This window comes from Hyposmocoma kahamanoa, unplaced genomic scaffold, assembly GCF_003589595.1.
Source record: "Hyposmocoma kahamanoa isolate Upper Pololo Valley unplaced genomic scaffold, ASM358959v1 81, whole genome shotgun sequence".
Classification (NCBI taxonomy): Eukaryota; Metazoa; Arthropoda; class Insecta; order Lepidoptera; family Cosmopterigidae; genus Hyposmocoma; species Hyposmocoma kahamanoa.
Window position 1 is genome coordinate 5,769,092 of NW_020654080.1, and position 14,535 is coordinate 5,783,626.

The 14,535-nt window shown below is 40.1% G+C and overlaps 1 pseudogene; it reads right to left on the minus strand.

Annotated features, from left to right (window-relative positions):
• Positions 1-1,090: 1,090 nt before the first annotated feature.
• Positions 1,091-4,627, minus strand: LOC113234029 (annotated as a pseudogene).
• Positions 4,628-14,535: the final 9,908 nt, after the last annotated feature.

Genomic DNA, 14,535 nt, shown 5'->3' on the forward strand with positions numbered 1-14,535 from the left:
TGGTCGATATTTCCTTCCGGCGTACTATGCGCTTTTCTCTCTCTCTCTCATCTGAGCGTTGTCCCGGTTGCGTCCTCAGCAGGGTTGCTGCGGAGCCCGGGGTCCGCTTTCCTACTTTTCTCCTCCACTTTGCACGGTCTTCGGCATCCTTAGTGGTGAGACCATTGGCACGCATATCACCCTTGGCGACGTCAAGCCAGCACTTCTTGGGTCTGCCCCTTCTACCGGGGCCCGGCGGAGGTGGCATAGCCAGACATTTGTTTCCCATGTAGCATGCCGGTTTCCGTAAGATGTGGCCGTACCAACGTAGGCGGCTTTCTTGCAGTTTATCTGCAATATCACGGACATGAAGGCTGCCGCGGATGCGGGAGTTTCTGACACGGTCTTTCCGTGAAACTCCACACATCCAACGCAGCATCTTCATTTCCGTGACACGCAGCTCCTGCTTATGACGCTCAAGTACGGGCCACGTTTCACTGCCATATAAAAGGACAGGTCTAATGATGGATTTATAGACCTGTCCTTTCAGCTTAACCGGCATCTTGGGGTCACAAATTACACCAGTCACCTCACGCCACCTTGCCCAAGCGGCTGCGATTCGGGCTCTGACGTCGCAGTCGATGTCTCCGGATGCGCTAAGTACAGATCCCAAGTATTTAAACTGGCCCGTAGGCTCGACCGCGTCTTCGCCTATGCGTACGGGTAGGGGATCTGTAGCGTTGCAGACCATGTACTCAGTCTTCGCCACATTTAGTCTCGGACCGCCGTTCTCAAGCGACTCCTTCCACACATTCACTCGTTGTACCGGTCTCCCTCTATCCGCATCCGCCAGCGCGATATCAGTCAGCGTACATAAGCATACACGGGGGTTGCTCATGCGTGTCTCGGATAGAGCTTGAGACCTCACAGAGAACAGATAGGGACTGAGAACTGGGCCCTGGTGAACTCCGACTGTGACAGGGAAGGGTTTAGTGTCACCAACAGCAGTCCTAACCATGGAATCGGAATCGCGGTACATGTCTCGGATGATGTCAATATAAGCTTCTGGTACCCCTTTGGATCTCAGTGCCCACCAGATCATTACACGGGGGATACAGTCGAAGGCCTTCTGCATGTCAAAAAACATGAAATGCAGAGGCGTATTCTTCAATCTGTATTTCTCCATGATGTCCCTTAGGGCAAAAACAGGATCGATGGTCCCAAGACCAGGCCGAAACCCATATTGACCCTCCGAGACAGCACTCTCCTGTCGGATCCGAGAGTCTATTATACGCTCGAAGAGCTTCATGGTGTGGGACATGACCTTTATGCCCCGATAATCGCCACACTCCTGCACCGATCCCTTCCCTTTGAAGACTGGAGTGATAATACTCAGTCTCCATTGGTTAGGGATTTTACCGGTGAGGAGCACGCGATTAAAGAGGCCGGTAAGGATGCCCACACCACGGGGACCCATTGCCTTCCAGGCCTCGATGGGAACCCCATCGGCTCCGACAGCTTTCCGATTCTTCATGCGACGAAGAGCTAAGTGGACTTCCTCAGGCGTTACCGGTCGCTCTAGTCCCTGATTCGGAGGGAGGACCGGTGGCTGCACCTCTCTGTGCTGCTGATTCAGCAGCTCGTGGAAATATGAGCGCCATCTCTCCTTCACCGCGTCGACCTCGCATATAAGGTTGCCATGAGGGTCTTTAATGCAGCGACACTTGGAAATATCTTGTGCCGCTAAGACCCTCGAACGTGCCAGCTTAAAGATAAGCTTCTACCCCTCAGACGATTCCAACTTGTCATACAACGGCTGCAAGTGGTCCCGTCTGGCTCTGGCTACAGCTTTCTTAGCGGCACGTTTGGCATCCCTATATGCGTCGCGGTCTTCAGAAGATTCGGACGCTTGCCACGTTTTGAAGAGGGCTTTCTTCACCCTCACCTCCCTCTGGACTGTGTCGTTTCACCACCAAGTTTCTTTGTCACATTTGCGACCACCCTTGGACAAGCCCAGCATCGCTTTCGCCGCCTCAGATATGGCAGCCTGAATGTTGTTCCAGTGGTTCTGGACTAGATCACCTTCAGTGTCGGCGCATTTATCGCCGATCGCTGAGATGAACTCCTGGGTCGTGGTACTATCAAGCTGCCACCATTTGATTTGGCGTCGGCAGCGCTCAGCGGGCTTGTCGGCCGGCTTTACGCAGAGATCCATGACAAGAAGACGGTGTTGCGCAGTGAGACTCTCACCTGGTATGACCTTGCAGTTGGTCACTTTGCTGATATTACTATGCGTTTTTCATCATCTTTTATTATGGGCAGAGCAGCACATGAATGGAATTCCCTACCTGCAACAATCCGAGTGTCTTTAAGGTGCGACTAAATAGGCATCGTCTGGACGAGATCGTTCCATTGTAGATTCTGTCTTTGCTCCAGGACTAGGTAGTGGTCAAGAGCAAGCATTTACTTAAAAAAAACATTTTAATTATAAATACAAGGATTGAACACTTGGAAAAAAGTCATTTGATTCGGCTGGATTCAAATCAAAGTCTTTTTGGTATAGCGTCTGGCATGCTTTACTACATTTTTTTTCATGATTTTATCATATGAATGACGATGATGACGGACGAACAATTGGTGCGCCTGATGGTAAGTGACACACCTGTCCATAAAAGTTACAATACCATTCAGAGCTATATATCGCAAATATCTGAGTAGCACTGTCACTACGCCTGTCACCCTGAGACATACGTTGAAAAGTCCGATGTGCCTGTAATTTCACCAGCACCCTTCAAACCCTAATCTAATGCTCACATTACTGCTTGGCGGCAGAAATAGGTAAGGTCGCAGTACTTCCCTGGATGTACTTTTTCACGTGGAGCTCTACTGCTCTCTACTACTACATATCATGGTTATATCGCTTTAAAAAAAAAACCAGTACTAAATGAAAGAAATTGAGATTTACAATTTTATAAATATAAACTTATTTTTAGAAAATTTAATTGCCATTTTCTGAAATATATTTTTATTTACTGACGGTATATAAAAATAACGAAGTTTATAAATTTAGAAAGTGAAACTGAAATAATGAGTAATACTACAGGGAGATGTGGACAGCCAAGTTTAGAGGAATATCCAGTACGATAGTATGTGCATAGGTCTTGAAATCAGACGTGAAAAGTGAGTCTGTGAACGTGAGAACAAAATGGCTTATAATCCTAAAGTAATATATTTAATTATAAATAAATATCGCACACACTCAACATAGCCCCGCACTAGGGAAACCCTGTGTCGCGGATGCCATGGATACACACATAGACAACCACAAATTACACCCAAACTCACGAGAGAAATAATTGTAGGCCATACAAATATTTCTGCCGGCCCGGGAATCGAACCTGGGACCTCTGCGTGGCAGTCCAGCATGGTAACTGTTCGGCCACGGAGGCAGTTAAGTTAATTAAGTGTTGTATTTATACAATAAATATAAGTTCAAACTCTTTCAGAATTTGGGCATTTCCTAGGAGACAAATGAAGAGGATAAAAAGTCTGAAGTTTCACCCTACAAGAATAGAATAGTTTTTGCACAATGGTACGCTTGAAGTGCGAAAGATGTATTCGGTTATGATCATATTAACGGTACAGTTGATGGTAAGAAGATTATTCGACAAGTCACGAGCTTTGCGATCTCTACAAAAGAACGGGCACTATAACGAGTATTACCATTAACATTTATGGCAGCATCATCAGCGTACGTTATAATTTCGGAGTATATTAATGTTAGTTTGCACGAGTCATTAATGTAGATTAAAAAAGGGTAGGTCCAAGGATACTACCTTGTGGAACACCATATGAGTGCGATATAGCAAGGTTCACTATGACTACGACATCATAGTATTAAAAGAAATGATTATAACATTCTTCCCAGAAACTTTTTTCTTTTCAGTCACATTTTACCTGTCAGATTATACCTTCGTCATTTTGCGACATTTTTGAAAAACGAATAATTTTTGCTGACAACTCGTATGTTGTTATCAAAATATGCCACATTTTTGAATCCAAAAGCAGAAGGTCAAAGACATATACATTATGACACTTAAGACTTATATTCGATTTTATACCACTTAGTATAAGAACGATCCAAAGCCCTAAGTGTCAAAAGCTTGGTTCTCTTGACTATACGAGTACGTTAACCTGTAAAAGTTAATGAATTCTAATCGCAACGAACATTATTTTAGCAACAATAGCAACTTAAGAAAAACCAAACAATTTTTGTTATATTCTAATTAAAGAGTGCCGAATTATGGTAAATATTAAAAAAAAGAAATGATACACGCTAAGAAAAACATTGATTGCAGTAAACGAGATGTTTTTCAAGATAATAATATAACTTGTTTCAATGTGTATCTATCGAGTACCATGATTGCAATAGAATTATGATTTGATCATGTTGTGTTTGATTCAATTAAGAATTCGCCGAACGAACATACCTGTATCACCTGGCCTCATACTAGTGAACTCCCAGTACTATGAATATCAGAACGTATACGTAGTAACATCCAGAGGCCAAGAACATCTGGATCGCAACCAATTTTAAGTTCATCTCCTGAATTGATCCAGCTGGGATCTCCTCGTCGAACGAGGTCATCAAATCGTATTTAATTAAACCTATCGATGCGAAATGCGGAAATATCTCTACTTAATGACGTAGCCTACCCTTATCAAGCACACATTAATACGAGCATATACTGGGTGCTTTTTAAGTCTATTTATTGTAAAATTAATATCCTTCATATGACGTCTACTTCTGCGCTTCTAAATATTTTTGTTTTATTTGTTTATTTACAGGTTACAAAAGACCCATAAACACATACCTTATAGACTAACAAACATAATAACATAATAAGAACTATTTATTTATTTACACGCATGGACCACGACGTGTGACGCAACGTGGTTGTAACCGAATGCAACCGAAGTGTAAGCCGATAGCCATCCTCGTCGCACTGGTCTACTCCTCTCGGTGGTACTGACGACACAGCTCCAGAGATGAGTTTACGTTTTAATAATGACCCTTAAGGTGTGCAGCCGGTGGAACGAGCAGCGGACGCACACCCGCTCCGCAGCCTCCTTTTGCGACATAATATCTCCGCAAAAGGAGGCCACCGCCTTCCAGGACTCCTCGCTACCGAGCATGGCGGCAACCACGCCCGGCAGCGAGAGGTACGGGGAGAAGGCGATGGCAGTTCGCTGCTCGCCTGATCCCCTAGTGAGGCCAGCGGGCACTGTACAGGGACTCCGGAGCCAGCAAGTACCTTTAGCCTTTTAAATAAAAAATATGTTTACTTGATTCCATTTTATTCTATAAAGCATGCGATGCATGATTGCGACAACAATTTTGAGTAACGAATTTAGTCATGTTTCTGATATATTCAATTAATAATTTGACAAAGAAGACTTGATTGGAATTCGTTCTTTTCAGGGCACATATTTATCGCTAAGATTTTATTTCTGATAAATCAACCGAGAAATTACTGCGACCAATTTCAGAATGTCCTAAGAAAGGTCAGATCAAGAGTATCCGTAACAGACGTGTATCTATAAAAGCATTGATGCGTGTTGATGAGGTGAAAGGTGTGTGTTAGGGTCGTGTCAGCGTCATATTAAATATATAAATACGTTTGTCTTAGTGTAATTATATTTTTGTAACATTAGAGCACTACTATTTGGTAATGAGTACTGTTTCCGTTGATACATTCTTAGGTTGGCAGCGCCAGTAACTTTCATTGATGGCGCCAAAGTAACTTTAGTTGATGGCGCCAAAAATGAAGCACTACCAAAAACCCCACTATCCAGCTAAGGTATTCTTAATTCGTGATACTCGAGTGCTAGGCATTTTGTTTATTTGAGCCTCAGAGGCAATACCTCTCCTTTTACTTTACCGTGCCATGTTGCCGTGCAAATTCTACAATCATAACAGTCTTCATATTAATAAACGAAGAAACAAGGAGTTGGAAATTTATTTCTGGAACTTCCTTATAATCGTAAGAAGTGAAAAGCTGTAATTTTTGCCTATATATATGTATGCACATGTATGGGATTAGTACTATATATATGTGTGGGATTTAACTGAGAATATTAAATAAATAAGAAGTTTACCAAACTACGTATCGTGTGTCACTAACTAAACTCCAAAGACTTGCCACCTGACTTAACAAGTTAATTGCGTATTAAGAAGATTGAGTGCTTAATTAACTATGGAACAGTTAAATCCTCTACATAATATGGGCAAACAAAATAATGTTTATGTATATATAGATGTTATGTATAGTTGTAAAAACAAAAAAAAACAGCCTATATTTTTGTACGGTTAAGAAAACCGGCTACAAATTCTAGATATACTAAAAGTAATTCATTATTACTGTGATACGAGAAGAATGAACCTTACTATTATAGATGAAACGTAATATGCAATTAAAATAACTTCACAAGAATTAATTAAACTATACTAACTTTTTTTAATGACACCAAGTCGTACGCCTGATGATAAGCGACATGCCTGACCACACAGAGGTTTTTTTTTTGTAACATCAAGTGACGGGACGAACAAGTCGTGCGCCTGAAGGTAAGCTACATGTTCGTCCATAACAGTTACAGTAAAACTCAGAGCTTTAAATTGCAAAGATCTGAGGGGCACTACCACTGCGCCCGTCACCCCGAGACATAAGTTGACAAGTCCCATGTGCCTGTAATTTCACCAGCACCCTTACCCTTCAAAACCGGAACACAGAAATGCTGACATTACTGCTTGGTGGCAGAAATACTAAAATGCAAAGCTCTGAGGGGCAGTGCCACTGCGGCCTTCACCCTCCGACATAAGTTGACAAGTCTCGTGTTCCTGTATTTTACCAGCACCCTTATCCTTCAAGACCGAAACGCAGTAATACTCTAATATTACTACACACACTGCACTGGTACTGGTGTATTATTAAATTAATATAAATTATTATTATTTTCGTAATGGCGGCCACTAGGCTTGGGCCAGTGTTAGTTTTATAAGAATAATATAAAAAAACATGGCGATTGTCGCCAGTGTCAGTTTTCAATTATACGGGTTGGTCAAACTGTCACTGTCAAGAGTAAACTCGAACCATTAACGAATTTAATAAATTAAATTATATTGTTTTTTATGAAGGATTTATGTAATTTTCTATAATTGTTTCTAATTTATTTTGCATGCACATGTAAAATAAAGCAGATTTTATTTTATTTATTTTTTAAATGCATTTGCTACAGAAATTTAAACAAAGTCAGAAATAATAATAAGAAAACCAATATTTCTATTTTCCTGCAGCTTCCATCCAACATTCTTTTATTTTGAACTCATTGGAAAAACTTAGAAACTAAAAATAGTCTACGTTTAATCTACGAGTATAATGGAATTTAAATATGTACGTTATCTAAAACAATAATACACATACATTGCTCTTCAAGCAACAGCAACATACAAATTGACATGAAACTGAAACAGTAGTCCAAAATATGAGTTGTGTTAAAGTTACTCGAAATAAAATGTTTAGTAATAATAATAATAATAAAATAAAAGAAATCAATTTAACGTGAATGCTTTTCGCTTCGATATTTGAGGGACTTTAATTACAAAAATCATAGCAAGAAATTCAAACATTTCAGTAAAAATGTATTGTCGATAAACATAACATAATATAGCCATCGTAAATGAACAACACTATATTTGAGTCCAGAAATTTCTATGGAGACAAAAAGAAAACATTGAATAATAATAGAAACAGTAACCAAAAATGCAAATAGCCGGTGGAATGTTATCACTCCACCGGCTCACTCACTGGACACTCACTGGTTTTAAAATTTTTGTTTTCACTCAAATTTCTACAAGAAGTATCGCTACAACTAGGCATTTTCGCGTTTTACGAGAGATCTTGTATGTACAACGATCGCCATGTCACTGTGGTGATGTTCGTAGGCGTGTCACCTCGATATGATCATTATGATCATTTTGATCATATCCAGGAACCACGCCCCCATACCAAATGTCCCCTTTTTTTCTATATGTATGATTTTATTACATATTTTATATAACTACGAATATTTATATTACATAAATAATGTTACTGTAGCAGCCAAAAGCTATTAACACATACAACAGAGATAGTTAAAGTACTTAATTAGTTATTATAGGTCTCATGGTCACAGTTGACTGTAAAGGGCGCGCACCGTTAGTTTGTTTGAAAATACAAATATACACGATTTAAATCCGGAAAAATAGTTTCATTTCCTGATTATGACTTATTAGTGAAAATCCCAAAAGCAATTTTAATCATATAATATTTCAAGTCAAAGATCAACTTTTTTTACACAAATTGTCAATAGGTACTAAAATACAAAACAAACTGGGATTTAAAAAGGATTTTTAACCTAAAAAAGTTATCTATCCTGAAAAAAAGCCGGTATCCGGCTTAAAAGTTCTCATTAGACTGACAGCATTGCCTCTCTGGACGGGAATAGGCATTTACTGAACCAACCGCGACCCGAAGCGGTGACCGCAGGCCCTGTCTTTGAGCCGGCGACCCAACTCTTTCAATAAGGCTCCGCCGTCACAATCACGACCGTTACGAAGTCGTACATTAGCTCCAAAGCAGAATATTTAGCATACTTTGGTGTCGCGGCATTTCCAGAAAAAAACGAGCGGCAGAAAAAACTGACATCAACGCTATCGTGCAGTTAGCACCATAGAACCAGAAGATACAGAAAAGGGTACTTGGTAATACCTGAACGGTAAGGGTGCTGGTGAAATCACAGGCTTATAGAAATGTCAGCTTATGTCTCAGGGTGACGGGCGCAGTGGCAGTGCTTCTCAGATCTTTTGCGATATAAAACTGCGACTGTTATGGATAGGCGTGTTGTTTACCACCAGGCGCGCGACTTGTACGTCCCGTCATTTAGTATCATAAAAAAAGCCGTGACCAATGGACCTGTAATGGATCCGAAACGTTGGTTTATTTGAAAAAAATATGCCAGTTTAAATCTGGAAAAAAATTGTTTCATTTTCAATACGAGCATGTTGTTGCAACATGCTCGTGATTGCTCACGAAAATCTAAGAAATAAACAAGTTATAAATTTAATGAAAACCGAAAAAACGAGAGGAAAGAGAAAACCTGATTTTACACCTGAATTGAAACACTTTCTTTTTAATTTCCTTGTTAATTTATTTCACATTTTGCTTTGGTATGGCTATATGATGGTGACATGGATATGTCATTTTTGACTACATTTATGTGGAAATGTCAGGTTTCAGTACGTAAGTATCTTCATAACTGCACAAAATGTACTCAAACTCACCTCCCCACTGTCCTGTATTTGTGGGTAGCAGTCTCCGCTTTGAAAGGTTGTAACTACGCCATGCTGACGAACAGTTGCTTTGACGTGAAATCATTATAGCAGCTCTCCAACAGCAACACGGAAATCTATCTACCACATAATTAGTCTGTGAGAGCCCTATAATTAGGGAGATGCATAAACACTGGCGACCAACACCAACTATTTAAAGAAACAACCCAAGTCAGTGCGTCCATCACCCCCAATCTGACCCGTCAGGTAAACATCCGGACATACGACCGATATTCCCTTTTTTTTATAACGCACACTCTCATAGCCCCGCACTAAGGAAACCCGCTGTAACGAGGGTGCCATGGACACACACATAGACAACCACAAATTACACCCAAACTCACGAGAGAAATAAATGCAGGCCATACAAATATTTCTCCCGGCCCGCGAATTGAATCTGGGACCCCTGCGAGGCAGGCATGGTAACATTTAAAGTTCCTTTAAGGCGTACTAAGACCTTTTCGAATCTTTTATTATGCGCGCAGTCCAGGAATGGAATTCCCTGCCTGCAACTGTTTCCGAGAACATACAACCCGAGTATATTAAATTTAAGATGCTACTAAATAGGCATCTTTTGGGCGAACTCGTTTCATCGTAGACCCTTTCTGCCCGCTCCAGGTACTAGGTGGTGGTACCATTTACTTAAAAAAAAGTATGTTTAAATCCGGAAATTATAAAAAAAATGCAAGATTTACAAGATACTCGTACGTCTTTAAGAGAAAGTAAAACACACATTCTCCCATATGGTACATTTTAGTTGATGAAGTCTAGCAATCTTTCGGTTTGAATTGTTTACGAGACAAGTTCGCTCGAGCGTTAAGACGTATGGCCGCAACTTTACCTTTGTTTATCTGGCCATCTGTTGAGCGCTTTTATATGAGTTACTTTAGCGAGAAGTCTGAAACTTTCGGTCAATAAATTACCAGAAACATATCATGTTTCCATAGTGTTAGCATTTCATGTTTACGGCTTGCGCCAATTATTCATCATCAGTTTGCATCTATACGCTGGTAGATATAAACTTCCCCTTAAACGCGCTAACTCTTCGGGTACTGTGCCGCCGGCATCCAACCCCTGCTGCCACCTTTCTCAGGTGATCCGTCCATCTAGCTGCAGGGAATTCTACACTACGTTTTCCTTGACGTGGTCGCCACTCTGGAACAAATCTGGTCCACCAATCATCAACCCTTCGGCAGACACGTCCGGGTCACTGCCACTTTTTGACAACTGCCTCCGTGGCCGAACGACTATCATACCGGTCTGCCATGTAAGAGGTCCCGGGTTCGATTCCCGTGCCGGAAGACATATTTGTATGGCCTACATTTATTTCTCTCGTGAGGTTGGGTGTGATTTGTGGTTGTCTGTGTATGTGTCCATGGCACCCTCAATTCAGGGTTTCCCTAGTGCAGGGCTATGTTGAGTGTGTGCGTTATTATTATAATTATACTTAAGCTTACTGATTTTGCGAGCTTTGTGAAAGAGTTCGTCCATAGAAGTATTATATAATTAAAGTTGTTTTTGGGGTTTGCACTAACAAATCTTAACTAATTAAGTACTTTAACTATCTGTTTTGTATTTATTAATGGCTTTTTTACTTATGTAACATAAACCTTCAAAGTTAGTAAGGTATAAAATAAACTCTTTTGCAAAAAAAAACGGGCACTTTAGATTTTTTTCTTCAATGAAGAAGAACAAGAAATAGGTTTTATTAATTTGACGATATATTGGCATGTTATTTGAAGCGTCCTGGCATGATTCTTTACGTTCCAAATTTAAAATTTGAAATTAATAAAAGAAAAATAATGATTATTGTGGATTATTCTAAAATTGCTTTACTAATGGCGCGAATTGCTGAAACGATTTTTAACTGATTACGATATTTTAAAACTTTTTGGATATTTTCTGCGAATTAAACAATTTAATCTTTCTTTTTACATTAAATACCACTTTTTGATATGAGTGATAAAGTGATAAGGGCCGGTAAAATTATAGCCCTACTTGAAGAAAGTTGTTCGCAAACTTACGTGTCTCAGCGGCTAAATGTGAGTCGTTCAACTGTCCAGAGGACTTGGCAACGGTATCAAGAGACCGGTTCGGTCAAAAGAAGACCCGGTTCGGAAAGAAAACGATGCACAGAACCAAGAGATGACCGCTTTTTGGTGAGTCAGGAGTTGCGGAATCGTAAGGCGTCAAGTGTGGACCTGAAGAAGAGCCTTGAAGAAGTAAGAGGAGTAGAAGTTAGCTTGTGGACGGTCAGGAGGAGGCTTTTGGCTGCCAATATCAGGAGTTACCGCCCAGCTCGGGGCCCTAAATTACTCCGTGAGCACCGTGTTGCTCGACTTCAGTTTGCTCGGAACTGTGCTTCATGAACTCTGGAGGACTAGAATAAAGTATTGTTTTCTGATGAAGCTAGAATCTCTTTGTGTGGAGAGGACCGACGCCGGCGAGTGCTGCGAAGACCACGGGAACGCTATGCGGAAGTGTGTTTCGAAGAAATCACTCCTTATGGCGGAGGCTCCGTTATGTTTTGGGCAGCAATTAATTCGACGGAGCGTACGGAGTTAGTTTTCATAGAAAATGGAACATTAAATGCACACCGGTACATAATGGAAGTCCTAATTCCATATGCACAACCCACATTGACTGCACTTGGGGAAGATTCCATTTTTATGGACGACAATGCTCGCCCGCACCGTTCTAGCGACGTGGAAGCGTACATGCAAGAAGTTGGGATCCGTCGTTTAGATTGGCCAGCTCGAAGTCCTGACCTCAACCCAATTGAGCATATCTGGGATGTTCTAAAGAGACGGGTAAGATCAATGCAACCTGCTCCACAAAACATCAGGGAGCTAAAAAGAGTCATTGCAGAAGATCGGTAACGTATTCCTCAAAACGTTATTAAAAACATCGTGGAAAGCATGCCCAGAAGGATTCAAGCTGTGATTTTGGCAAGAGGAGGTCACACTCGTTATTAGGTTTTTACATTTGTAACTTTATTTAATTAAAAAAAGTAAAAAAAATCTTGTCTTTATTGCCGACCACTTCTTATTGTTTGGGCGTGTACATCGGTTTTAAAGAATCCATCGTTTTTTTTTTCTTTTAATTGCCCGAATTCACTTCACGCGTATTAATTTACACGATTATAAGTATACAGACTAAGTCAAAGAAATAAATTTCATCTAATTAACTCAAATCGACTTTAGAACGTAAATTTCCTTAGGTGCCCGTTTTTTCTGCAAAAGAGTGTATGTAATATATGTATAAGTAGTAATGTGAGTATTTCTGCGTTTCGGTTTAGAAGGATAAGGGTGCTGGTAAAATACAGGCACATGGGACTTGTTAACTTACGTCTCAGGGTGACGGGCGCACTGGCAGTGCCCCTAAGGTCTTTGCGATTTAAAACGGCACTGCAACTGTTATGGATAGACATGTCGCTTATTATCAGGCGCATGACTTGTTCGCCCCGTCACTTGCTATTTTAAAATAAAATAGTTTGGCTTACAGTAGTCTCGTTACAGTAGTCGATTGGATGTTTGTTTTTGTAAATATGTTACGCGATAACATCGGCGTTTGTGAACCGATTTTGATGCTTCCTTTTTTGTTGGAAAGAGGATATCTTAATAGTGGTTCCATTTCAATTTGAAGAACATATTCCACTTTTAAGGGTGGCAAACTAGGGGATGAATGACTTTTGCGGTCGGTTTATTTTGTACTCTGTACTCAGATTATTAATGTGATGTTCACTAGTAGAACCCGATCCACGTCCACGTGCAATCCATTATGAATATATTTTGTTACTGTTTTGAACTGGACAAAAACTTCTGTTTAGCTCCACCGATTTATGTTCATCGGTAAATTTTACTTATCTGCCGTACCTACTTCACGTTTTGTACACCGTTTTATCCTTCTGGTATAAATTGCACTTATTTCTGCTTTTTTGTTTTCATTTCGTCTCACCTGGTGGAAAGTGACTATTAAGTCGATGATGGACCATGCACATTTAAATAATAAAAAATGTATTAATAAAAATGAACCGTTGTAGCCTAACGGTTTTCGTGCCTATCTATATCAGAGGCAGTGGGTTCGAACCCGGCCGCGCAGCTCTGAGTTGTGAAGTGTGAGTGTGTGTGAGTGAATTTACATGCAAAATATAATTTACAATTTACCATGAGCTTTTCTTTGAAGAAAAATATCTTGATGAAACCTACTCGTCAAAGGTTCACAACACTCGGAAAACATGTAAAGTCCCCAACCCTCATTGGGCCAACGCGGTGGCCTATGGCCTTAAAGAACTAGTAGTGGGCCGTACAAATAGGTTGAAGTAATAAAGATCCTAAGTAACACACATTTACAAAAAAAAATGATATACAATCGTGCAACAGATTGGTCCATGAAAGATCTTATGGGGGTTACTCTTCCAATATCTCTCAAAAATAATCTAATGGACAATGGACACGTGCATCTTTCCCATACTAATTTATGGCACGCAGATCTGGTCACTTACAAAGATCAAAAGCACTCAAAAACAATACACAATGTGTCAAATAATTAAAACGCATACAAAACGCAAATTAGGTAACAAACTATACTTGTAATATTAACTCCACGCATTTTTATCGTTCATGTACCCATAATGGTATATAAAACAGCACATTATAGCGCATTGTAATTCACTACTCCTAATCAGATTAGGTCTTCAAATGAGCGAGTCGCGTCCTACTTTATCTTTCTAATTCGTGGTCGCATCTTGCTATATTGTGTTAGCTAGGGATGCCTCCCCGCGCTTCTCCCGTAACTCGTTCGACGCCCGTGCATCTAGCAAATTCATGAACAAAACAGGTTATGACTCGTTGTTTTGTTAATAAATTAGGAAATTACATTTCAAAGCACAATAAAAACATCTACGTTAATATTTCCTTCTTGATCACAAGTTCACAACATCTGTTACTAGTGTCAAATATGGCGGATCTTGCGAGGGCGTTCCTATATCTTTGTTTTTTTTTTAGAGTCAATTGAATTACGTCTAATAAAATATGATAATGAAATTATATTTATAACAGTGATACGTTATTTTAATTGTATATCTTTATTTAACTTAATACTCATAAACATTTAAACATGCTAATTCA